A 25,575-nucleotide genomic window follows, 5' to 3' on the forward strand; every position below is an offset into this window, starting at 1 on the left:
CGTCTTCTCCGATAATTCATGTGTTGCCTATCAAAATGTTTAGGACAAATGTAATATATATATATATATATATATATATATATATATATATATATATATATATAGAGAGAGAGAGAGAGAGAGAAAATTGTTGATTACAGCCTTTTATAAACCTCATTTTGAAAATTACAGCCTTATATAATTTTTTTTGAAAATTACATCCAAAATATTACTTTTCTTCTAAAATTGCACCAACTTGAGTTTTCCGGTGAATTTTTATGATGTTTTTATGATGTTTGGGGTGATTAATTGGTTTGTGTTAAGGAGAGGTAAGAAATTTGGGTAAGTAGGCTCTCAAATAATAAAGGGTACATCATAAAAAACATCATCAAAAATCACCAAAAACCTCAAGTTGGTGCAATTTTAGAAGAAAAGTAATATTTTGGATGTAATTTTCAAAAAAAATTATATAAGGCTGTAATTTTCAAAATGAGGTTTATAAAAGGCTGTAATCAACAATTTTCTCATATATATATATATATATATATATATATATATATATATATATATTAACAATGCAAATTTTTTTAATTTTTATAATTTTTTCAAATTTTTAGGCATTTTTATAATTTTCTCAAACTAACAAGTAAATATATACAAATACAAATATAAACAATATGCACAAAGTGGATATTTTCCTCCCCATGCTTGAAATTTACATTGTCCTCAATGGAACAAAGTATGAGGAGAGAATAAGAAAAATAAATAACATATTTTTGGATTTTGAAATGAAATAACATATTTTTGTTGGTTTTTTGAATTTTTTAAAATTAAAGAACATGTTTTTGGATTTTTTTTTGAATATTTGAAAATAAATAACATGGTTTTGTATTTTAAAATGATATAATTCCTCCCCACACTTATTTATTTACATATTTCCAATGGAAATAAATGTGTGGAGGAAATTTGGAAATGAAATACATGGTTTTGAAGATTTTTTTTTTTTTCAAATTTTTAGTGGTTTTTTTTCTTTTGTTTAGTGAATGAAATGCATGAACTATCCTATATGTTAAATTGAAAGTACAATGCAAATTACACTACATGAATGCAAAGAGAGCTAATTTAGATTAGCTCCTATTCGGATCATGCCACTAAATACAAAATGCGGTAAAACCCTAATTAAAGAGTAGGAGTGAGTATATACAATGTGGTGGTTTTTAAGTAACTCCACCAAAACTATTCATCAAGGAGGATTCAATCAACCGGGATCACCATCTAGGCATCCCTCCATCTCCTTACCAACTTTCTTCATTTTCAAGGCACAAGAGTTTCTGAGCTTAGACAACATTTCATACACACTATTCATTGCATGCTGTATCTCCAACCATTTACGGGCAACTTCTTCTTCAAGTTTCTTTTTGTCACGGGCAAGAGCTTCTTCCTTTTCAAGTTTGGGGTCAAATTTCCCTTTAACCTTTGGTTTCTTTCTCCATCTCTTTGGTTTCTTCTATCAACTCTTGCCTTCTTTTTTGGAGGGGTATTAGTGCTAAAATCAAATTTGGGAGGGATGACATTGGGGTGATCCTCTCCAACCATAAGCTTCCACTTCCCCTTTTCCTTTTTCATCTTCTATCATCAACAAATCACCTTCCCCTTTCTTATCAATCTTTTTTGGGGTTTCTTTACTTGATGTGACCGAGCTATACTCTTCCCGTCGGAAAATCTCTTCATGCTCATCAAGGCAAGTAAATTGGTAGGAGGAGGGAGGTGGAGGAGTCAACTTCTCAACATTGAGATTCATGGTGGTGTCATTCTTATCCCCATTTTCTTGACCCTCCAAATGAATCGAACCACTTCCAAAGAGCAGAGTTTCAATATCTTCCAAGCTAGTGTCAAAACTACAAATATTATAGTTTTTCTCACGGCTCCTCAACTCCCCAAGTATGGCAAGTTCAAATTCATCAACCTCCATTTTCCAAGTCTTAACCTCTTCCCCACACTTGCCATTGGCACTCACTTTATTTTTCCGAATTTTGGTAGGAATCAGTGGTGGGAGGTTTTCCTCATCATCATCATAAATATCCCAACACACTTCCGTAGAAGCAATAAGCTCGTGGTCATTGATATTCTCTTTCTTTAAGATAAATTCCTCTAGAAAGTTAGTGTAATGAGGTGTCTCTTCCGTGGATAGAAGAGTGACTTCCATCATTTTCACCAAGTTAGTAAATTTCTCGATCCGTGAGTCTCCGTTGGTCACTTTCATCCTTTGAGGAAAAGGTAAAGGTGGCACATAAAAAGGTTTTGGTGTAACCTCGGGTTCCTCAATTACCAACTCACCCACTTCTTGCTTTCCCGAGGAGTTTTCCTCCCACATTACCATTTCTTCTTCTTCATCATCGGTTTCAACTTCCTTCCTCTCAACTTCTATCCCCACTATTTATTCAAGAACAAATTTATCATCAATTTCACACCTTCATTGCTCACCAATTTCGGGGGTAGTTGATACAATCGGGTCATTATTCTCTTCACTCACTTCAAATGATATTGGCATTGACTCGTCACCAAGATTAAGGGACATGCATGCTTCTTCCATTACCACTTCTCCGTCCACAATGATTGTATTCACCTCATTTACCTCTATAGGATCCCTAGCATTCACTACAAGAAATCTGGTTTCGGGCGACTATAAAATGCGACTGAATACAATAGTCGCCAACTTGGCGACTGAAATTAAATTCGAGCGACTAAATTCAGTCGCCAAATTGGCGATTGAACTTTTTCGTATATTAATTAAAAATGGCGACTGACTATTAAAAATAGCGACTGAAATCGGTCGCAAAACTGGCGACGATAGCAATTCAGTCGCCAAATTATGTGGACACAAACAACACACTAGATCCCACCTCCCCCAGTACCTCACTCCCTCACTTTTTTCCTTTACACAAACAAAAAAAACACGCCTCCTCATTCTTTTCTTTAACAAATTCCACATAACTTTCCCACTCTCTCTATTTTATTCTTAATGTGATCTTTTCATTATATTAAAAATTCCTTCATCTTATTTTTTAACCTGCTAACCCACAAAAAAAAATCCAAACTTCTCTTTTATCCAATCTCAATTTAATTAGGGGGCGTTTGGTTGGGGGTCTATAAGAAAGGGTAAGAGGGGGAAAGGTAATTAAAGGGTATTGTTTTATTTATCTTATAAATTCATTTTTTCAGATTTGATAATTTCAAAGTATTTTGGTTTTAAATTAACATTCATATCAATTTTTATTTAAATCTTGAATTGAAATTGATTTTACTTCAAAAATTATTGTGGTAGTTGGTGCAAAAGGAGGAAGATGAACAGGGAAACAAAGAAGAAACTAGAGGAAAAAGAAGCGCGATGTTCGACGAGGAAAGGGCAAGTTGAAAATTCGGGTTTTTTTTTCCGTGTTCTTGAACTTGTTGTTAATCTTTATGGTGTTGGTAGTTTAATGTAAATTTTTTAAAGTAGTATGTAAATTGATTGTAGTGACTTTTGAAATATGTAAATAGAAATTGATTTTAATGTAAATTTAGTATATAAATTGGTGATTTGTGGCGGTTTTTTTTAAGATCAATGGATTTCTTTGTGCAGATCTACACGTTTGCAGGTTTTTTTTTTAATGCCAAAAGTGGCGACTGAATGTCAGACATTGGCTACTGACTTCAGTCGCCAATTTGGCGACTACCATGACAATCAGTCGCCAATATGGCGTCTACATGTCGGTCGCCAGTTTTGCTATTTGGCGACTAATTTGACAGTCGCCAAATTTAGCGACTGAAATCAGTCGCCCGAATTGCATTAGGCGACTAAGACCCGCGACTGGTTACTGGTGACCACTGTCAGTCGCCAAATTTACTTTGGCGACTGTTTTCAGTCGCCTTATTTAGTCGTCCAAAACCAGATTTCTTGTAGTGATTTTGCCCTTACCCTAAAGATCCACCCGGTGGTGTTTGAGGGTAAAAAAGAGCTTGGGAATCTACTAGACTAATAAGGACTCTTTGGGAGGCATATAGTTCCTTTATGTCTTGGAAGATTTGGGTTTGAAGAACTTCTTGATAGGCGGAGAGGTTTCTCATGCCTTGTAGGGTTGAACTTGTCAAGTCTTCTATCATCTTAAACAATTTGTCATATTGAGCATCTCCCAATAAATTGCTTGCTTGAGGTGGTGGCTCTTGATTGAAAGTTTGGTTGGCAAGTGAGAAAGTAGAATCATGGTTATATTGGCTTTGAAAATTTGAACATTGGCCTTGGTCAAAGCGTTGGTTGAATCCTTGATAGTTTTGATTGAAATTTTGGTCTTGATACCCTTGGTTGTACCCTTGGTCAAAACTTTGATAATCTTGATTGTAATTTTGATCTCGGTACCCTTGATTGAAGCCTTTGTTGGCTTGGTTCCCTTGATTTCCATGGTAAAAGTTTTGATTATCTTGGTAACCTTGGTTAAAACTTTGGTGATTCTTGATTTGACTTTGTGAAGGTGGATTTGTAGGGATTTGTATGTTGTGAAAGTATTTTGTAAGAAGGGATCAATTATGTTGTTTAGTTGTTCTTTGGTAAAGGTTTCTTAGTGCGATTGGGTGGATGTGCTAGCTTGGTTTAAAGTTGCCAAGTCAAAATTCCCATCATTGCTAAGGTCCTTCTTCTTAAAGCTCTATAGAGCCTTTTGTAGATACCAAGTATTTGTCGAGTCTCCAACAAACACCCGATAATTAACGGACTACAACATGCTTAGGAATCGCAGCGTTTGATCGACATTTTGTGTACAACTTTACGTCGGAAAACTTAAAACGATATCGAAAATAAAACTTTTCAAAACTTTTCAAAAGTATCTGGAGTGTTTAATGCATGACGACGGGGTCTCAATGACATTAGCTAGAGTCAAAACCGACACCGGACCAAAAACCGACTCAAAATTCAAATCTTGACTCCAACAACGAGTCAAGCCGAGTCAAACACAAAAAACAAACCATTCAAAATGCTTCTATGTTAAGGTTTCCCGGAATCTTACATAGTCAAGTACAAATCAAGTTCTTCCAAATCCTAGGATAGAACAAATCATGACTTCTTCACGTGATAGTGACAAGACACCTCGAAGACGTGCGACATGGCTCGCCTCTCTTTGAGCAGCCCATGAGGCCACGTCGCTCAAAACTCACACAACCACCCATTTTCCGATAAATACCGCTCAAATGCCATCATTTGAAGGTTATGCGAGTATCCACCCCCTCTTTTCTCCCTTAAAATTCTAGACCTACCGATCGTAAACACAAGCCTTACACATTGTTTGGTACCGTCATCGTGCATTAAATCACTTGACCGACCATTTCGACCACTACACCATCACTAAACGTAACAAAACACTCTTTTTACTTACTAAAACGGTTTTAAACTGAGTTTTACGGCCAAACAAGTTGATACACTTATGTCGGTTTCTCACCACAAGCCTAGCATGTAAGTATGAGGGTATAAAAATCTTCTTTTATCATGTTTTCATATGTTTCAGGACTATAACATGCTAAATCATGCATAACATGGTCCAAAACATGGGAAGAATGAGCCAAAACCGGATTTTTGGTTGAGGCAGAGGCTACTTGCGTAGCACACAGGCTCGCGCCTAAAGCAGTCTGCCCAACCTAAATCCAAACCGTGTTTGGTCTCTTCATCTCCTTCATTTTTGTTTCATATTTGTAATCGGTTTTTACCATTTCAAGTATTTTTCAAATCTTTCATTTCTTATAACAAGTTTGTTAACCATAAAGCATTTTTCACCCTTAGTTCCTAATACCATGATGGTTTAATCCGTGTTTTGGTGATAAGATTTGGTTAATTATATTATAAAGGGTATTTTAAAGCCTTTTATCTCATTTCTTTACATTTTGAAGGGTATTTTAAAGCCTTTCATCATTTCTTTACATTTTCAAAGCAAATGTATTAGTCACCAACACAAAGTCATCTTTGGTTCTACATACCATGTCGGATTTTAACCCGAGTACGATGATGAATGTTGACTAATTATATACAAATAAACTTAAAACAATTAGTTCATAACCATTTTCAAAACTATTCATGTCAAGCTTGCAAAATTGAACCCGACATCGAATATTGTCAAAACAATGACGATTATTCAAGTCTCGTTCTTCAAATCAACACAAAAGCGGCCTCAACGGCTTTTCAAATCAAGACAGGTTTAAAAACCTATTTTTCAATAAATTTTACAAACCTTTTTCAATGGTCAGAAGAAGTTTTCCATCGTCTGTTGACCCGCGCCTAAACAGGCCACGTATTTTTCTATTTTCAAACCAGGGAAGACCCATTTGCATCGCCAACAGGCTCGCTCCTCTTATGGCTGCCTGATGCAGGGTCTGTTCCCCTTCAAACATTTGTCCAGGACGATCCCGACTTTGGTTAACCCGAATACATGACGGATCAGATGACGAATCTGCTCATTCAACATTATATTTGCAAAATGCCTTACTAAGACAAATGGATCATGTTATGCACCATAAACCTAATTCGGTAAATGGATGTTTAATTTTCATCTTGCATGCAAATCAACGTTAAATCCAACTTAACATCTTATACTTGATACTTGGATTAAACAAAACCGACATAGAAAGCTCACATGTTAGGTTCAAACTAGTGGATGCGCATTCATGCATTTACCCGTTTTATCAATTTTTGCATTTAACCAACCAAGATCAATCAGTAGAGGCCGCTACCGCGGGCGGGATTGGGTGTCTTATTAAAGGGCTTCCCAATACGTACCTTCACCTCTTACTCAGAAACTTTGGAAAGTGGACGACCTTATCCAGAGCGTACGAGAGTCATCCTAGAGATAGGATGCTAGCTAAAGAGAGAATATTCCTTATATTTAGTACCTATGTCAAACCCTCCTTTGTGCTTCATTTGACCGAGGTATAAAGTGGATTCTAACGGGTCCCAAGCATCCCACAAATGCTTGGTGGCGACTCCGAACATCTTTTGCATCGTTTTGAGACCTTTGCCGTGACGAAACCTACCGATCTAAAACGATCCGGTCGAAAGCATTCTTATGCCGCCGAGCGTGGCTTTCAAAAGACCGCTGCATGTCCACGGATTGACTTGGCGTGCAGGTGGCCCATGACTACGGACCGGCAGGTGGCATCGCGCTTGCAAGCCGGCTTGTGGCCCATGTCCATAGATTGGCGACTTCGCTGGCGAAAACTAGGACATTTGTGTCTTTGTGATCCTGATGTGACTCATATTTGAGCATATTTAGTCCCCGAATTAACCTCATTCTCATGCTTTATAGTGCATAATTGGGTCATTTACTATCTTTAGTTTCCCATTTTGCATATTCTTTGAGGTTTTTGTCCCCTTGGTAGGAAAAGAGTGCTAACCTTGCATTTAAATGGCGAAATGGAGCTAAATGGATCGCATCTAATGACCAAGCATCAAAGAGAAGACCAATACTAGAGGCCTAAGTAGATAATAAAGTGAATTGGGCAATGATGAAAGGATCCTTGTATCCTCGAGACGATCCTTGCTGATTGTTAAGGAGGAAAAGAAGAGAAGCTGTCTGCCCAGCAATCCGAGCGGATCAGGCACGATCCGGGCGTCTCCCATCCTTAACATCCGGGCGTCTTATGCCCAAGACGAGCGTCTTACAGCTCAAGAATCCGAGCGTCTTCCAGGCAATCCGCTCGGATCACAAGTCAAGACGCACGGATTATGGCGGGACTAGCACGACGATATGCTCATTTCCCTCGAGAGGAGCATTTCCTCAACTTTTATTAGGGTCTTAATAGTCATTTAAGCCCTTAGTAACCCTAATCTTTGTACCTAATCTTTAGTATAAATACCCCTTTTGTACTACCTAGATTAGCATGCTTCCTTAACCACCTCCTAATTAGATCTTAATTAGTTCTTAATAATCTCAAATTAGTTGTAATACAATTTATCAATATTAATCATATCTTAATCTTCTCTTAATTTCTCTATTGTTCATCATTTATTTTGGGTAATTAGAAGATCATTTGGGTTTATTGGGAGATTGACAACCTTCCATCAATCATCAAGTACTTCTATTATTCTTTGCATTATTATTTTGGAATCTCCATAGATATAATTCTCTTTACCCTTGTTTTAATTATTGTTAATCATTTTCATTCATTCATCATGTCTTGCTTTTTTAATATGATTGACAACCTTGTTAGCATGCTAAACTTGATAATGAGTGAGTAGTTTCCTTAGCTAGGGTTAATGGGGAATTAGGGGAAACCAACATGGAGAATGATTCATGCTTAATCTAATATGTTTTCATAATTTATTTGCTTGCTTGTTGTGATTTCAACTTATTCACATGTTATGTTTGATGAAATGCGAGCCTATGAATCCTTACATTTTTTAATCCATCACCTATCTTTTCAATGAGGCTTGTAAGCTTATTGATACGTGCATTTTATATAGTCCTTTTAGGCCTTGTTATGCACGTATTTCTATGCTATTATCGTAGTTTTATGCTACGAAATGCCCCGAATATGCTACTTTGGTTTATTTTGTTCTATTTGCAGGAATGGACCAGAAAGTAGTGAAATCAAGCCTTTTACCGTCCGTTTTGCATGCATTCGGAGGAAGAGTGAATTTGGAGCGGAAATGTAGCTGTCTCGGGATGCGTGAAGCCATTTCGGGAGCTAAAAAGACAAGTCAAAGCTGAACTAACGAACAAGTAACTGTTGGAGTTATATTTCGCTCGATCGAATGCTTATTTGATCGATCGAATGACTTTGGATGGTTGAAAACCTCGATCGAACACTTTCCTTGGTCGATCAAATAGTTGCTTTTAGAGGTTTACTCGATCGAGTACTATTACTGGTCGATCGAGTGGTTTGAGTTCAGTTTTGCTCGATCGAGTGGTTTCAAATCACTCGATCGAGTGGAATTGCTATTGGGCTCGTGATTTTTGTTTTATTTTGCTATTAGGTTTAATAAGAATCGTCTCCTCTATAAATAGGACGACGACAAACACATTTAGGGGACCGAAATAGTTCTTGGACTTCGTTCCTGGAGTATGTACTCTACTCTTTCTCTGTAAACTGCTTTCCTCTCTTTTCCCGGATCCTTATTTCTGTAACTTTCTCTCTTTCCCCTTTTCTCTCTTTTTATTTAATGTTTATTTCTCTTCCCTTTATTTCTGTTCTTCCATTTATCATGTCTAGCTAATTTCTCCCTGCTAGGATTAGGGGAGTCAATGAATGAATGTTAGTTGCTAATTAGTTTGCAGATTGTCGTTGTTGTTTCTGTCTATGTTGTTAATCGCTGCTTTAATTGTATCTTGCTGATTGAATCGATGAAATTAGCCTTTTTAATTTTGGTAAGCCTTGACCTGGACCGGAAGGTTGGAAGGGGTGAGACCCGCAGTGAACGATAGAATGCATTTGTGTGGGCGAAAGCTAATCTAATAGTATTTTAGGGTGAATTGAGACCGGAAGGAGATATTCATTGCCCCTTAAACTAACACATTGACTAATCTGTGACCTTAACTGCAATTAATTGACATTCATTGATGAACCGACATCCTAGTTTCCTCTTTATTCTGTTAATTCCTTTTTCTCTTGCCTTAATCTCGTTAGTTTAGTCAAAACAATCAAAATCCCATCTTGTGATCTTAGACAGACTGAATTAACAAGTAGATAGTGACCGCCTCCCTGTTGACCCTACTTACCGCTGACTTCTGTTAGTAGTATCTAGGTATTTATTTTTGGTACTGAAACGACGGTATCACTTATACACCAACTCGGGCCTCATTAGACCATGCATATAGTTGGATAGGAAGGATTAAGTCGACTTGTAGGTGTTGTAAAATCTAATCGATTCGGCTCCAGGACCCAAACCTTCCTAGGGATTGTAAGCTTATACACCAACTCGATCCCATCACAATAATAAGTGCTTGCCTATAATTGAGAACATATTTGCATGATCAACTCCCATGAATCCCCTATAAACCCATGACACCCTAGTGCTTTTAATCAATTGTTTACATCTCATTTTATTTACCTTGCATTTGTTTTTATTGTTGATTAGTTTTAGTTGATCTCCTACCTCAACCCCAAATTGTGACACCCTAAGACACGACCATTTATAATTGAAAATCCTACATCAATACCCGTCCCTTGGGATCCAACCTTTACTTGCCTCTTTACTAAGAGTAGTTTGTAAAGTTATAAATATTGTTTTAGTTGGTAGCGTTTGGCGACGAGTGAAAATTCCGAACCAAAAATGGCACCGTTGCCGGGGACGGTGTTAACTTGATTTGATTTTCATTAATTGTTTTTAGTTGTGTCTTTCTTTACCTTGGGGAAGTAAAACTCCTCAAGGTACTTCTCACCTTTTTCTTTTAGTGTACTTTACAAGATGGATATTATAGATTGTTTTGTTGAGGACCATATGAGTATCACTTTCATCAAAGACCCTTTGCGAGCATTGGAAGCCTTAGAAGCAAGTGAGGCCAAAAATAAGCATTGGGAATTGAAAGTAGATCTCCTTGAAGCCGCTCTAGTCAATAAAGAACTTACTCATGAGCAATCCATGTTGATACATAACATTCTTGAGGAAGCATCACAATCCACTAAGGAAGAACAAGCAATCGAAGATCATACCACACAAGCCGAAGAGCTAGATGAATATATCATGGAATTTGAGTACGATGAGATTGATGAACTTGAGGAACAAATTGAATATGCCATAAGGATGGAGTGCATAATGGAGATGGAGCAAATCCTTAATGGACCTTCAACGGTATAAAGTGAGGTACAAACCTCAACTCTAAAACCCCTTCCCCCAAATTTGAAATATGCTTACCTTGATGAATCCAAAACTAAACCCGTGATTATTAATGATAAACTCAATGAGAACCAATTGGAAAGTTTACTTGATGTGTTAAAATAACATGAAAAGGCTATAGGTTATAGTCTAGATGACCTTAAGGGGATAAGTCCCAATTTTTGCATGCATAGAATTTATCACAAGAGGACCATAGGCCCACTATTCAAGGGCAAAGGAGACTAAACTCCCACTTGCAAGAAGTTGTAAAAGTGGAGGTTATGAAAATACTTGATGCGGGAATCATTTATCCTATATCGGATTCTTTGTGGGTTAGCCCCGTTCAAGTGGAACCTAAGAAATGAGGTACCACGGTGGTAACAAATGAAAAGAAAAAGCTAATACCCACAAGGAAGATCACCGGTTGGCGTATTTGTATTGACTATCGTAAATTGAATTCTGCAACAAGAAAGGATTATTTCCTCTACCATTCATTGACCAAATGCTTGAGAGGTTAGCCTCTAACAAATTCTTTTGCTACCGGTTCGTCGGTTTTGTTACTCGTCGTCAAAAGTTACCTTGACCAAAACAATATTTATAACTTCACAAACTACTCTAATCTTAGTAAAGAGGTAAGTAAAGGTCGGATCCTAAGGGATAGGTATTGATGTAGGATTTTCAATTGCAATTGGTTGTGTCTAAGGGTGTCACAATTTGGGTTGAGATAGGTGATCGACTAAACTAATCAACAATGTAAATAAAGTAATGAAAACAAGCAAGATGATTAAAATAAGATGTAAATAATTGATTAAAAGCACTAGGGTGTCATGGGTTCATAGGGGATTCATGGTATTTGATCATACAAACATATTTTCTACTAGATGCAAGCACTTATTATTGTGATGGGATCGAGTTAGTGTATGTCTTACAATTCCTAAGAAGGTTTGGGTCCCGGAGCCGAATCGATTAGATTGTACAACACCTACAAGTTGACTTAATCTTTCATATCCAACTATATGCATGGTCTAATGAGACTCGAGTTGGTTTATGTCTTACAAGTCTCATTGAAAAGGTAAGTGATGGGTAAAAAAATACAAGGATTCATAGGCTCGCATTTCATCAAACATAACATGTGCATAAGTTGGAATCACAACAAGCAAGAAAATTAATTATGAAAACATATTAGATTAAGCATGAATCAATCCCCATGTTGGTTTCCCCTAATTCCCCATTAACCCTAGTTGAGGAAACTACTCACTCATTATCAAGTTTAACATGCTAACAAGGTTGGCAATCATACTAGCAAGGCAAAACATGATGAACAAATGAAAATGATTAACAGTAATTAAAAAAGATTAAGAGAGAATTATACCTATGAAGATGATTCCAAATAATAAAGCAAAGAATAATAGAAGTACTTGATGATTGATGGAAGGTTGTCAATCCTCCAAATAAACTCAAATAATCTTCTAATTACCCAAAATAAATGATGAACAATAGAGAAATTAAGGAAAGATTGAGGAATGAGATTTGTATTACTACTAGATTAAAAAATGATTACAAGATTAAGACAAGATTAAGATAGGATTAAGATTGTATTAAGATGACATTAAGATGACATGCTAATCTAGGTAGTACAAAGGGTATTTATACTAAATATTAGGTACAAAGATTAGGGTTACTGATGCCTGTCGTTGTGTGCACCAAAAATAATATTTATAGTCCAAACTACTACTATAGCTAGTGGCAGTCAGGGTCGAACCACAGGGAGGCAATGCAATCAATAGTTGTCTGATTTTAGTCTTTAAAGTAACAAGTGTGGGGGTTTTAATTTTAGTTGGTCTATACTAATGGCAAGAAAAGAAAAGTAAACTAAGCTAGCAGATGAAATCAAGAATAAAAAGGGTGCTAAGATGGTCGGTTCACTATAGTTTCGGCGGCAGTATACTAGGTAGGTCTAAAACAAACACGTGAGACGAGAAAATAAGAAGTCCTCTCGGTCCATTCTTACAGGTAGCATCTTTCGATCTCGCTACAGGTCCCTAATATCACTAATACTAACTTTCATCCTGAAAAGTGACTAAAAAGGCTAAATTAACTCATCTCTCGATCTTATTAATTTAGTCGTCTTAATTAGGTAGGCTATCTCCCTTCCCTATCTTTCGATCTTTATTGGGTCGGTCAAATCCTAGGCATTCAACTAGTCGCGTGCACTCGATTCGTCAAACATAGCAATTAAATTAATTAAAACGAAGGTAAAACTCACGTGGCCAGTCGATCGACCAGGGTGTGCGGTCGATCGACCGTGGCGCGATTCCAGGTCTACTATTCTAATGCCGCCTACGCTACAGATTCCCTACATCCTAGCACAACGGGCTTAGCTACTCATACTGGAAATAACAACAACAATAAACTTAACAATTAAAACATTCGAATTCATATTTAAATTAATTAAATGAACGATTAACATAAAACAATAACTTGGCTTTGGGAGATCTAACCTAGCAATTCTATACTACGAACGAAAGCAATAAAACGGAATATAAGAACAGTAGAATATCGTATAGAACAGGAAGGAAAGATCAAAACCGAATGCAAAGAGTAAACTTTATTGACGGAAAATAATCTAACTAATGAATGTTTAGAACTTGATGATAAAACTGAATTAAAGCTTGATGATTATTCTGAAAACCTAGGTTACGTTATATAGAATATCACGTAACACTAATTCCTAAACCTAATATACAATGGGCTTTGGAAATCTCGTTCTATTAATTCACGTCAGAATTAACGGTATGGTCGATCAACCATATCAGCCGGTCGATCGACTGAACTATGCTGAACAGTAGCTCCTGTAAGTCGTGCGTTGGTCGATCGACCGTGAAGACCAGTCGATCGACTGCTATAACTAGTAGTCCGCTTCTAAATTCTTCGTAAAGTTGTCTTTCAGGCCTTGAAATGCGCACCAAGCTCGTTCCTTGAGTAAATACTTCATGACAAATGTAATGCAAGATACTCAGGGACGGATTTAGCGCAATATCTACTCATTTGCGCATAAATCTACAATATTACATAAAAATACGAAAGTAGACGAAATGGGGCAAATAGTAGCTTTAAACTACATAATTGAGCTCTGAAATGCGTGTAAAATAGGGTGTAAAATATCATATAAAATACACGCATCAAACTTCCCCAAACCAAACCCTTGCTTGTCCTCAAGCAAGAACTAGACTCGATCCTAAAACCTAATGGAACGAGTTCAAACTCAGAGCGAAATGCAAACTGTAAAGCCTAAACCAATTTTAATGCAACAACTAACAATCAATTAGCAATATAAATCATGCAAACGAGTTATGAAGTCGTTAAAAACCTGTTGAACCGTCAACTGTAAAGACTTATCAATTCAGACTCTCACGGGTCGCTCATATCACTCAATAAATACAGGTGAGTATATGTAAGGATAGAAAGAATTCATTTTGTAATGACACTCACCTAACTACGACCTATAAGAACATGCCTGCAATCTAATATGAAAATAATCTCTACAACCATACATATGCATTCCAACCAAACAAATGACCATGACACATGCCGAGGTAAATATGGATATGTGAGGTATGGGTAAGAAGAGGCTAAGATAAATTTGGATAAAAACAGAGTTAAAAGCCAAGCTAGTAACTAAGGGAACCAAATTATGACAACAACCAACTTCTTGCTCAAAATTTCAATAGAACGGTGCTAATAGCAAGCACAAATCTCACAATCTCCGATATAATCAATTCCCCATAAGATATGAATTCAACATGGGAGCAAAAATCGCCATTTAATAAAGACTTTGAATTATGCGAATCTTCTTTTCTCGGGCTTCAGTCGATCGACCAATGAGTCCAGTCGATCGACCGTCCTCTACAGTACACATGCGTTCCTCTTTCTTCTTTTCTTTCGTTTTCAATTCTGTTTTTTCCTTCCTTTCCTTCCTTTTTCATCTTCCCAACATCATCTCAAAAGAGCATTTGCAACCAAAAATGTAGTAACAATCCCAAAAATTAAACTACTAGCTTGACAAGGGCAGGCTATAAGTGTAGGATGTAGTAACGGGACAAAAAGGCTATTTCTGGCAGTGTGGAGCTTATGGGCAAAATGAATAAAAGGAACCTCTTCCACATGTGTCAACTAACCACGAACCGAATGCATACAGGTATTAAGTAGATTAAGTTCATATTTATGCATATTTATGTAACATGTCTCATAAGGAGTAACTACTCACAATCCTAGATAAACTGGTCATGAATGACATCAGTGATAGGCTCTAAACCTCAGAAATATAAGTAGTTTGCCAAAAATTCTAAGTCAAGTCTCAAGTTCAGCAAGATATTTAACGAAAACTCGTAGACTATGCATATGATTCTACTAATAACATGTCAATTAGCAAGGCTTAAGCATAAACAGTTGAAAATGCAATGTCATCATTGAAATACTACCGTTCCGACTCAACCTATATGTGTAGACACCTCGTTTCTGCACCTCCCGCAAACCACCCGGTGATGATTGGGCCGCATGTTTGATACGCGGAACGATTTGTGACAGTTCGTAAGATTATCGTCAAGTGATTGCTCAAACACTAATGTCTACCTCTTAGTTGTCATCTACGTGCCGATACGGTCATTTTGGCAGTAATTAGAGTACATTTGGAGTCCGAGTCAAAAAACCGTCTTCATTTCCATAAACCGTCAAATCCCGAGTCAAAGCAATGTGCTTGTCTACCTAAGGTTAGGATGTCATAAAATGTTGAGATTATATCTCATTTTGAGTCTCATGTCACTTCATTGCTCTAAACTAAAAGTTTACATTACAAAATGTGCATTTCATTTAGCTAAAATGACAACCCGAGCTTTAGGCCCGTTTTACGAGGTGATAACGACTTTTTTGGGTCAGGCCTATTTCACAGAAAGTTCTAGATCTTTCTCTTAGCTTTCCAATGCCACCGAAATCACCTTATTCCGAGTCTTGTAGAGAAAGTTATGCCTAAAATACGACAGGCTGTCAAACGCGTTTTCTACGCGCAGAGGAACCTACCCGGGAAAGGACGCGGCAAGTCTTTGCGCCTCTTCCAAGGGACGCAGCCCCGCTGCGCCTTTTCCTCAGGGCTTTCTTTTTGTCCAAGTTTCCGTGTTTAACCTAAGTCGGTTGTTTCCGGATCTTTCCTTCCGTATCCTAGTCTTACCATAATTCCGTCGCGTGATTAGTATAAATAGGAGCTTTCGTTCCTCATATTTCTCACGCGAGTGTCCGCCCTTCTCTTCTCCCTTTGCATTCTAGACTTCGTTCTTACTAATTGGCGCCTACGTGCTTGGACTTCCGACCACGTAAGCTCGGATCTTTCCGGGTACCAGCCTCTCCGTTGCATGACCGACCAATTTGACCAACTACACTCAATCAATCTTAATTAATCAATCGTTTTCCTCTTACGAGGGCACTCTTTCTTTGCATTCGCGTCGAGCATTCACTAGTCGATATTCTTAGTTCATCTCGTTCCGTCAACATGTAAGTCTGAGGGTGTAATAATTCTCTTTATTTATTGTATTTTATTTATCGTATCATCATTGTAAGGTTTATGTCGAAAATACCGTTAAAATCGATTTCTAAAACCCTTTGTTAAAATCGTTTTTGCGGATTTCCGATGAGATGTACGTCGAGAAAAGACGCAGCAATCGCTGCGCCTCTTGAAGGAGCGCAGCTCTGCCGCGCCTCTTCGTGAGGGCCGCCGCAGCCTCGCTTCTTTTCTTCTTCTTCGTCCTCTGTAAATTCCGTCTTTCTTATTTGTTTTCATATGTTTGTCTTTAATTCTCTCACATGATAGTTTAATAATCACATGTATATAATTCATCATCGTTAATATGTCTTAATTTACCATAAATCCGACTTAAATCCCAAGTAATCTCATATTTGCGGGTTTTCGTCATTCAATTCAAACCCGGGTTTTGGAGGTTCGATTCATTCATATTGAATCTCTGGAATTCGTAATTGATACATTCTAACATGTCTTTTGTCATATATTCATCATTAGTTCATCCATCGTATTTAACCTAATTAATTTGTTTAATTAGTTTAAATCATTCGTTCATGTAATTATTCCGTCTTATTCATGTTTTACCGTTTTTATGACCCATTCATATGTTAAATAACCTATTAATCACTTTCATCCGAGTAAATAATTTAATCAATCATTAAAATTACCAATTAACATTAACGGTTTGCAGTTCCGGCTTCACAGCCAGAACTCACCCTTGGAACAGACGCAGCAACTGCTGCGCCTCTTCCAAAGGGCGCAGTGCCTGCTGCGCCTGTTCCAGGGTGAGTTCTGCCTCTGAACTCCTTTTCTGCCTTGACCTAGTTTAATTAGCTAGCGTATTAATCAACTAATAATCGTATTATCACCTTCTGACTTGTTCGTATTTCTTTGTTTTATTCTTTTATTCCATTTTCTCAAATTATCCGTTTTAAAGGTATTTTCGACATAAATCGCCTATTCCGATGTAATCATTGTAATTTTCGTTATTGTAATTTATAATTATTGTATTTCTTTTATTGCTTCGTATCATTTGTATGTTTCTCACATGTAAATGAGCATTAAATCCAACTTCGACCCAATTGTATGCAAATTACGTGTCAACCGACTTAGTTAATTCTCACATGCTAGGATTAATCTATGGATGTTGCATTGCATGCATATATCCGACAGTATATCAAGTACGAATAACTTCCCTAATCATTAGTAGAGGCCGCTATCGAGGCGGGCGGGATTAGGTGTTCGATCAAAAGAGCTTCCTAATACGTACCCTCACCCCTTACTCCAGATCTCCGTGAGCACCCGTGTTCATTGGCATCCACGAGAGTCATTCTAGACATAGAATGCTAAGGGTAACGATTGCTTAGTGTTCATGTCACTACTTTGTGTCTTGACCTGACACGAGGTATTCGAACGGTTCCAATTTCCCATAAAAATTGGTGGCGACTCCATACAAAATGCAAACGCTTGTTTCCGAGCCCCTTCACCAAGCGCCCCCGTGGGCGGCCCGCTGTCCACAGTTTGGCGACTCAGCTGGGATAATACACTTACGTGTAGCCAAGGGTGAAACTTGAACAAGGTTAGGGAATAAGTTTGTACAAGACAATTGTCGGTTTTCATAACTCGGTCTTCCTAGATCGTTTATTCGGCCTTCCTAGGCCCAACCCAACCCTTTCGACCAATCGTCCCGTCTAAACGGTCCTAATTCTTATTTGGGCCTAAGGATGGATAGCGATTGACGTCATCCATATCATGATGCTTACTCTTGTTTGTGTCAAGGGCCTTCACTACTTGAGGAAATGGACTAGGAATCGGCCTTACTCTTGTTTGGCACGAGCCTCTCCACAGACTTCGGGTTTGATGGTTCGGTATGGCAACCCACCCTTTAAACCAAAACCCTTTTAAATGCACTCAGCATCCCGTTATAATGCTTGTATAAATGCTTGTACATTACATGATCACCACTTTCTAAACAAAACCATGACAATTTTTCAAAAATCAAAACCCTTTTTCAAATGAAAATTTCGAAAAGGCCTTTGATTAGCACAAAACCCAGTCAAAACTCTGTCCGTTTGTCGAGTCAAAACTTCGGGCCTCAAACCCATTTCAAAACCAAATACAAAAAAAAAACGTAAAAAAAAAACGAAAAAAAAAACGTCAAAAAAAAAGAGTCCGAAAAAAAAAAAAAAAAAAAAAAAAAAAAAAAAAAAAAAGACATGTTTTCAAATCATGTAAATGTAAATATGTAAATTCAATTGGGCTAAGTTAGAGTCAAAGTTCAAACGGACTATGTCCTAGTCCGAACTCCGTCGAGTCATAAAACCGCTTTCCTTTACATTTTTTGGGTCTTCGAGTCAAGTCCTAAGGCGTCACGCCGTCATTTTGGACTCCCTACCCCAATTCAGTTAGGATCTAAACACTCGAGTCACACGTTCCGAGGCTCAACACACGAGTCTCAATGGGCCTCATATTTGAGTCTAAACTACAATAGTCTTCTTAACACCTATAAGCAAACCTCGAGTCCAGAATCAACACGTGTCATCAATCCCGTCAATGAAGTCAATCATATAAGGGTCACTCCGTCAAAGTCAACACTCGAAGTCTAAATTAAAGTCAAGCACCGTGGATTCAAACACGAGAAGTCGCTCACGACATTTCATGAATTCACACGTCAACTCTAGATTTGTCATCTCGTCCCTTCCTTTGTTTGTTGCCTTAGTATGCGTGATCCCATGTCGAATCGAGTTGTAATGCGCGTCATTTCTGTCGAGTAGGAATCCAGCAAGTTCTGTCAATCAGCAAGGTCACGAAGCAGTTCAAGCCACAATCACCATGTCTCTCCAAGATGTTTATGCCATGGTTCTACGAGTTCAAGCTACAGTGGAAAATTTGAGCATTCGCGTCCTCACCCTTGAAAATGGAATGGTGGAAAAGAACACACCACCTAGAGAAGCCTCTAGTCTAGGTCGTCCAAAGCTTATCTCTTGCAATAACCATCGTCCTAGAAAGCCAAAAATAGCTGAAAGAAAACCTGGGAGGCATCAAAGGGTGCTTACCGATTTAGGCATGTCTTATGCCGATGCTTTGAAGAGACTTTCTGCCCAAGGCAAGCTACATCCAATAGGACCGACTCCGGATCCACCTTTAGAGAAACAGATGAACCTCTCGGAAGGGCAACAACATCGCTTATATCACCAAGGTAGAGGCCATGATATTGAAGAGTGTTTTCTCTTGAAACACACCATCCAAAATATGATCGAGGATGGCAAGCTTCCTAAGCCACCTTCTCGTCACATCTAAGAAAATCGACCCTCTTGGGTCTAATATCATTAAACATGACGAAGAATCATCTCTAGACTGTTCTCATCTCCTCAATCTTCGTGACGATGAAGAAATCAATGTCCTCGAAGACGAAGATATCCAAAGCGGAATGCTCATGCTTTCCATTGCCTTCAACAATAAATTCTCCAGAATAGAGGGGACTATTGATAGCCTAAACTCTCGACTTTCCAACATGGAGAAACAGTTTGCTGAAATAGGTAAGAAGCTTGATGCCCAATCTCTCAAAATGAAAAGTGTCCAGACAAAACCTCAACCTGACGGTCCTAAAGCAACAAACGAGCCACTTGTCTCTAGTTCTTCTAATCCAAGCATCAAAATCAACAAAGTCAACCTCATGGAGCCTTTGTCGAAGAACTCTCCCTGGTCATTCACAAGTCTAGGCATACCGTACGCCCTAGCCTTAAACAAATTATCCTCTCTAGGTCTTCTTCAACCAATAGGGCCCACCCCAGATCCGGAAAGGAAGTCTAAGTTTTGGGATGGCAATTCGTATTGTCAATACCATAGAGGAAGGGGGCATGACACCGAGAATTGCTACAAACTAAAGAATATCATCCAAGATAATATCGAGAATGGCAAGTACCATCTATCGACCTTTGCTCAAGATGACATTAAGTGTGATAGGGCTAAACTCATGGAAGTTCCGCCCAGAAGACCAGGACGGGCTCCTAGAGCATTCGCTAACCTTGGCATCACCTATGCGGCGGCGCTACAAATGTTAGTATCACAGGGCAAAATACACCTAATCGGTCCAACTCCAGACCCTGAAAACATACTACCTAGATGGAACAGTAATGCATATTGCCAATATCATCGTGGTAGGGGACATGATACAGAAGCATGCTTTTGTTTGAAGCATATGATCCAAGATATGATTGAAAGCGGGAGGTTTTCCCTCTCAACCTTCAACCCACAAGGTAGCTTAGGCGATCCTCATGGATATACCACTTATCAAGAAACTTTTCTTGACTATTATCCTTTCAATGTTCCCAATGATGAGGACGAGGTGCTTAAATGGGTGAATTCTCAAAGTCAGATGCCAAAGCCAATTGCTGGAAGAGAAAATATTCAAGCGTGGGCCGATGATTACGAGTCTAGGTCTAAGATCGCGTCAAAATCCGAGTCTGAGTCCGAGTCTTAGACTTTCTATCCCATATTTGTTATAGTATCTTTCTTTGTGTCCATTTCCGTTTCTAGTGACAACCTGGGGGCTGTCCCACGAGTCACATGTCTTCTCATATCTATGTTAAATACATTCATTATTCATTTCAATAAAAGTACAATTTTCAATCCACATATTCTATCATATCTCTCCCTTTACCCCTTTTCCTGTGACAACAAGAATTGGTTTGAGACATTTTTTAAAACGAATAACAAAAATAACACATGTTAGTCAATGTGAGTGCACTTAGACGATGTTCCGTTCTATGTTGTAGAGGACCCGAAACTCCGTGTTCATTTTTCTTTACCTATTCCATGTCTGGCAATAGAAACCACAATATAACCCTAGTTTAGCACGAGCCTATCTCAAGAGATTCTAGGACGAATCCAGACTGTCTCCCTTGTTGACGATCCAGGACGGAAGGCAAGCCCATTTCCTCACAATAAATAACCCATGTTACTTAAAAAAAAAAGACCAACCCGTTTCACACCAAAGGTGCTAGTCTGACCCAAATCCATGGTAACAAGTCCATCCAAGACAATACGAGCCACGATCAAAGACAAAGGCTCAATCAAGAAAAGTGACCGAAATCAATATCCAAGACCGCAGTTATGCCCGTGATCCAAGACAAATGAGTCAAAACAAGAAGGCTCAATCAATCCGCAATGTCGATATCCAAAGGCGACGTTATCCTCAAAAACCTGAATCAAGAATCCGAGCAAAAAGCCGAGATATATTCCAGACTAAGAATCTGAGTGTGAATCAAGAACGAGTATGAAATCAAATGCTGAACGGAATACTACTGAAGTCTATATAGAATCAAGACATCAATGAAGATGGTCAGCTAGCACCCTCACTTAGCCTTTCACATTTTATACACCCTAAGTCCTTCTCGAGACCGTTACCAGGGAGATAGTTAGGAATTTTGAAAATCTTCTCAAGCTCGTCAAGTATACCCATCCTTTAGGGCCAAGACATGGAAACTTGATCCCACGTCATTTTAACCCACCTTTATGTGCTCAGGCTACATCAAGCCAAAGAGACTCCATTTCCAAGCCATATTACAAGCCATAATCCCATCAAGCCTTAACTCCACAAAATCAAGCTCCAGAGATTTGCTCATCAAAGCCTCTTATTACCGAGCTCCACATTCCAAATATCCAATCCAGTCTCACCTTGACCCAAACACGGAGTCTTCAATACTTTGCTACCTAGGACGGGACAAACCCATATCATCCTTAGGGTCCACTAAGTGTGCTCACACGACAAGGAATTTTTACAAAATTAATTATACCTCTTTGGTCTATGATTAGAGGGAGTTATCTCAAATCGATTCTTCGAGTCACCAAAGGAATATTACCCTTGTAACCCATGCACTTTAAGGTCCTAACAACATAGCTTAGGCACACACTTGAACTACGAGCATGGTTTGATTTCACCTTGTCAGGTGGATACGTAGGCAGTCCTTTCTTACACAAGAAGGATACAACCACAACACCCAAACAAAATTAACCAAACCTCAGAACTACGATCTGGTTTGATTTCACTTCACGTGAATACGTAGGCAGTCCTCATGGACACAACCATCCCCGCTTCCAACTTTCAATCTCAATTATCAACCAACCTCTATTTCAACCTTCCAACCTCAATTAACATCCCTTCCTCAACCAACACCTCTATACTGGGGGCTCCTTATTGTCGCCCAGTCCTTTTTTTACCAAAGTCCAGAGTCATCTTCTCATCCTGGGGGCTTCTCTTCCAAGATGCCACCCTTCCTTTATTCCTCTAAGTCTAGCTAGTACTCGGTCCGGACAATGACAAAGATCTTAGATCGATTCTCCAAGTCATCATACCTCAAGAGGAGTCTCTTTTATAGCAAACGGTGGCAGAAGACATCCAAGTAGACAGATGATCCATGGCTCATGCCTTACCTTTATATGCCTTCATCATTCTTGAAATTCTTTTACCTTTGGAATTGATACACATCATCACCCACACTTGGCTAGGGGTTGCGCATACTTAAGCAAAGTCTGTCAAAGTCATCCCTGTGTCGCGTCAAACCTAAGTTAGTGTCGCGTCAGTCCAACCTAAGTTTACATTTCGCGTCGCGTCCGTATAAGGTCTGCATCATGTCAAGTCCTATGTCTAAAGCCCATTGAATGTGCATAACGCATTACAAACGATAAACTTCTTTGAACAAGTTTTAAACGACTTTTATAAAGAAACAACTTTTGCAAAGCCTATGTGTTTCCTCATTCGAGGTCCATGGGATAATTGCTTACGTGCATATGTGCTTATGTTCTATTTGCATATTAGATTGCATTCTTGTGTGGCTAATATCCATGCAGGTAAGTATCAGGAGCGTTTTCGCTCCGATCGGGGCTTCACCCAAGTCTTCATTCTCCCAGTAAGTAAATATTTTTGCAAGATTGCTCACTCAAGATTTCTTCCATGACGATCAAGATGTTCCTAGTCGTCAAAATATTTGTCCCAGCAGCAGATTTTTTGCAGATTTGCTCAATCAAGATTTCTTCCATGGCGATCAAGATGTTCCTAATCGTCAATATATTCCCCAACAAGAGTTCGCTTGAGACCGACGCAAGCAGATTCAACCTCAAGTTTTTGCCAGAGTTCGCTTGAGACCGACGCAAGCAGATTCCCCAGCAGTTTCTACCGACGTCCTGCTACCCTCGATATTATTGTTTCCTCACGGAGTTCGGCAATGGTGTTGTTCTCCAGAAGTTCCCAAACCAAAGCCTCCTTCCTTAGGTTCGTAAACCCAAAATTAGGATTCTTACCCCTAGATTCTTAGATCCCAAAATGGCTTCCTTTAGGTTCATAAGCCTTTAAGCTCCCACACCAACGTCCTTATGTTCATAGACCCATAAATCCTTTTGGAGTTCTCATACCTCGGGAAGCTTGGATGCATGTGTCCAAAACAACAATTAGTAACCCAGTAGTTCCTAAACTTAACCCTAGGATCCCAAATCCTCTTAGGTTCACAAGCCTTTAAGTTCTCATACCAGCCATCCTTTTAGGTTCATATACCCATGTTCATACACCTACCTTCTTTTAAGTTCCCAAACTCCCTAGATTTCATACACTTCTACCCTTAGGATCATATTCCTTAGGATCACCTTATACCTTTTAGGATCACATTCCTTTAGAGTCACCTTTTCCCTTTAGGATCATATTCCTTTAGGATCATCACTTCCTTAGAGTTCCTATACCCAAACCTTGGTTACCCCTTAAGTTGAACTTACTTTAGGCCTCCTTCCCGTCAATGCTTTCCTTTAGGGCCCCATACCCTAGCACAATCCTTATATATCTTTTAGGTCTTACCCTTAGCTCCTACGCTTACCCTTAGCTCCTATGCACCTCCGGAAGCATCTCGAGAAAGAAGTCTCAGGTATGGTCTCTTCTTATGGCTGGCGAGCCTCCTTACGTAGTCTAATGGACTTTAAACGACCCTCCCCGATAGTCGACAGACTCTAAAATGTTCCCGACGACAGGTCCTTGGCTCAGACCCCTTGAGCCGCCTCGCGTCGCCATAGTCGTCAGGTTGTAATCTTCGATTGACCTGATGGCTATACTTTGACTTTCGCCTTGTCCAAGCCTCAGTCAAAGTGGGGGCTCTGTAGACACCTCGTTTCTGCACCTCCCGCAAACCACCCGGTGATGATTGGGCCGCATGTTTGATACGCGGAACGATTTGTGACAGTTCGTAAGATTATCGTCAAGTGATTGCTCAAACACTAATGTCTACCTCTTAGTTGTCATCTACGTGCCGATACGGTCGTTTTGGCAGTAATTAGAGTACATTTGGAGTCCGAGTCAAAAAACCGTCTTCATTTCCATAAACCGTCAAATCCCGAGTCAAAGCAATGTGCTTGTCTACCTAAGGTTAGGATGTCATAAAATGTTGAGATTATATCTCATTTTGAGTCTCATGTCACTTCATTGCTCTAAACTAAAAGTTTACATTACAAAATGTGCATTTCATTTAGCTAAAATGACAACCCGAGCTTTAGGCCCGTTTTACGAGGTGATAACGACTTTTTTGGGTCAGGCCTATTTCACAGAAAGTTCTAGATCTTTCTCTTAGCTTTCCAATGCCACCGAAATCACCTTATTCCGAGTCTTGTAGAGAAAGTTATGCCTAAAATACGACAGGCTGTCAAACGCGTTTTCTACGCGCAGAGGAACCTACCCGGGAAAGGACGCAGCAAGTGCTGCGCCTCTTCCAAGGGACGCAGCCCTGCTGCGCCTTTTCCCAGGGCTTTCTTTTTGTCCAAGTTTCCGTGTTTAACCTAAGTCGGTTGTTTCCGGATCTTTCCTTCCGTATCCTAGTCTTACCATAATTCCGTCGCGTGATTAGTATAAATAGGAGCTTTCGTTCCTCATATTTCTCACGCGAGTGTCCGCCCTTCTCTTCTCCCTTTGCATTCTAGACTTCGTTCTTACTAATTGGCGCCTACGTGCTTGGACTTCCGACCACGTAAGCTCGGATCTTTCCGGGTACCAGCCTCTCCGTTGCATGACCGACCAATTTGACCAACTACACTCAATCAATCTTAATTAATCAATCGTTTTCCTCTTACGAGGGCACTCTTTCTTTGCATTCGCGTCGAGCATTCACTAATCGATATTCTTAGTTCATCTCGTTCCGTCAACATGTAAGTCTGAGGGTGT

This window comes from Silene latifolia, chromosome 5 (assembly GCF_048544455.1).
Source record: "Silene latifolia isolate original U9 population chromosome 5, ASM4854445v1, whole genome shotgun sequence".
Taxonomy (NCBI): domain Eukaryota; kingdom Viridiplantae; phylum Streptophyta; class Magnoliopsida; order Caryophyllales; family Caryophyllaceae; genus Silene; species Silene latifolia.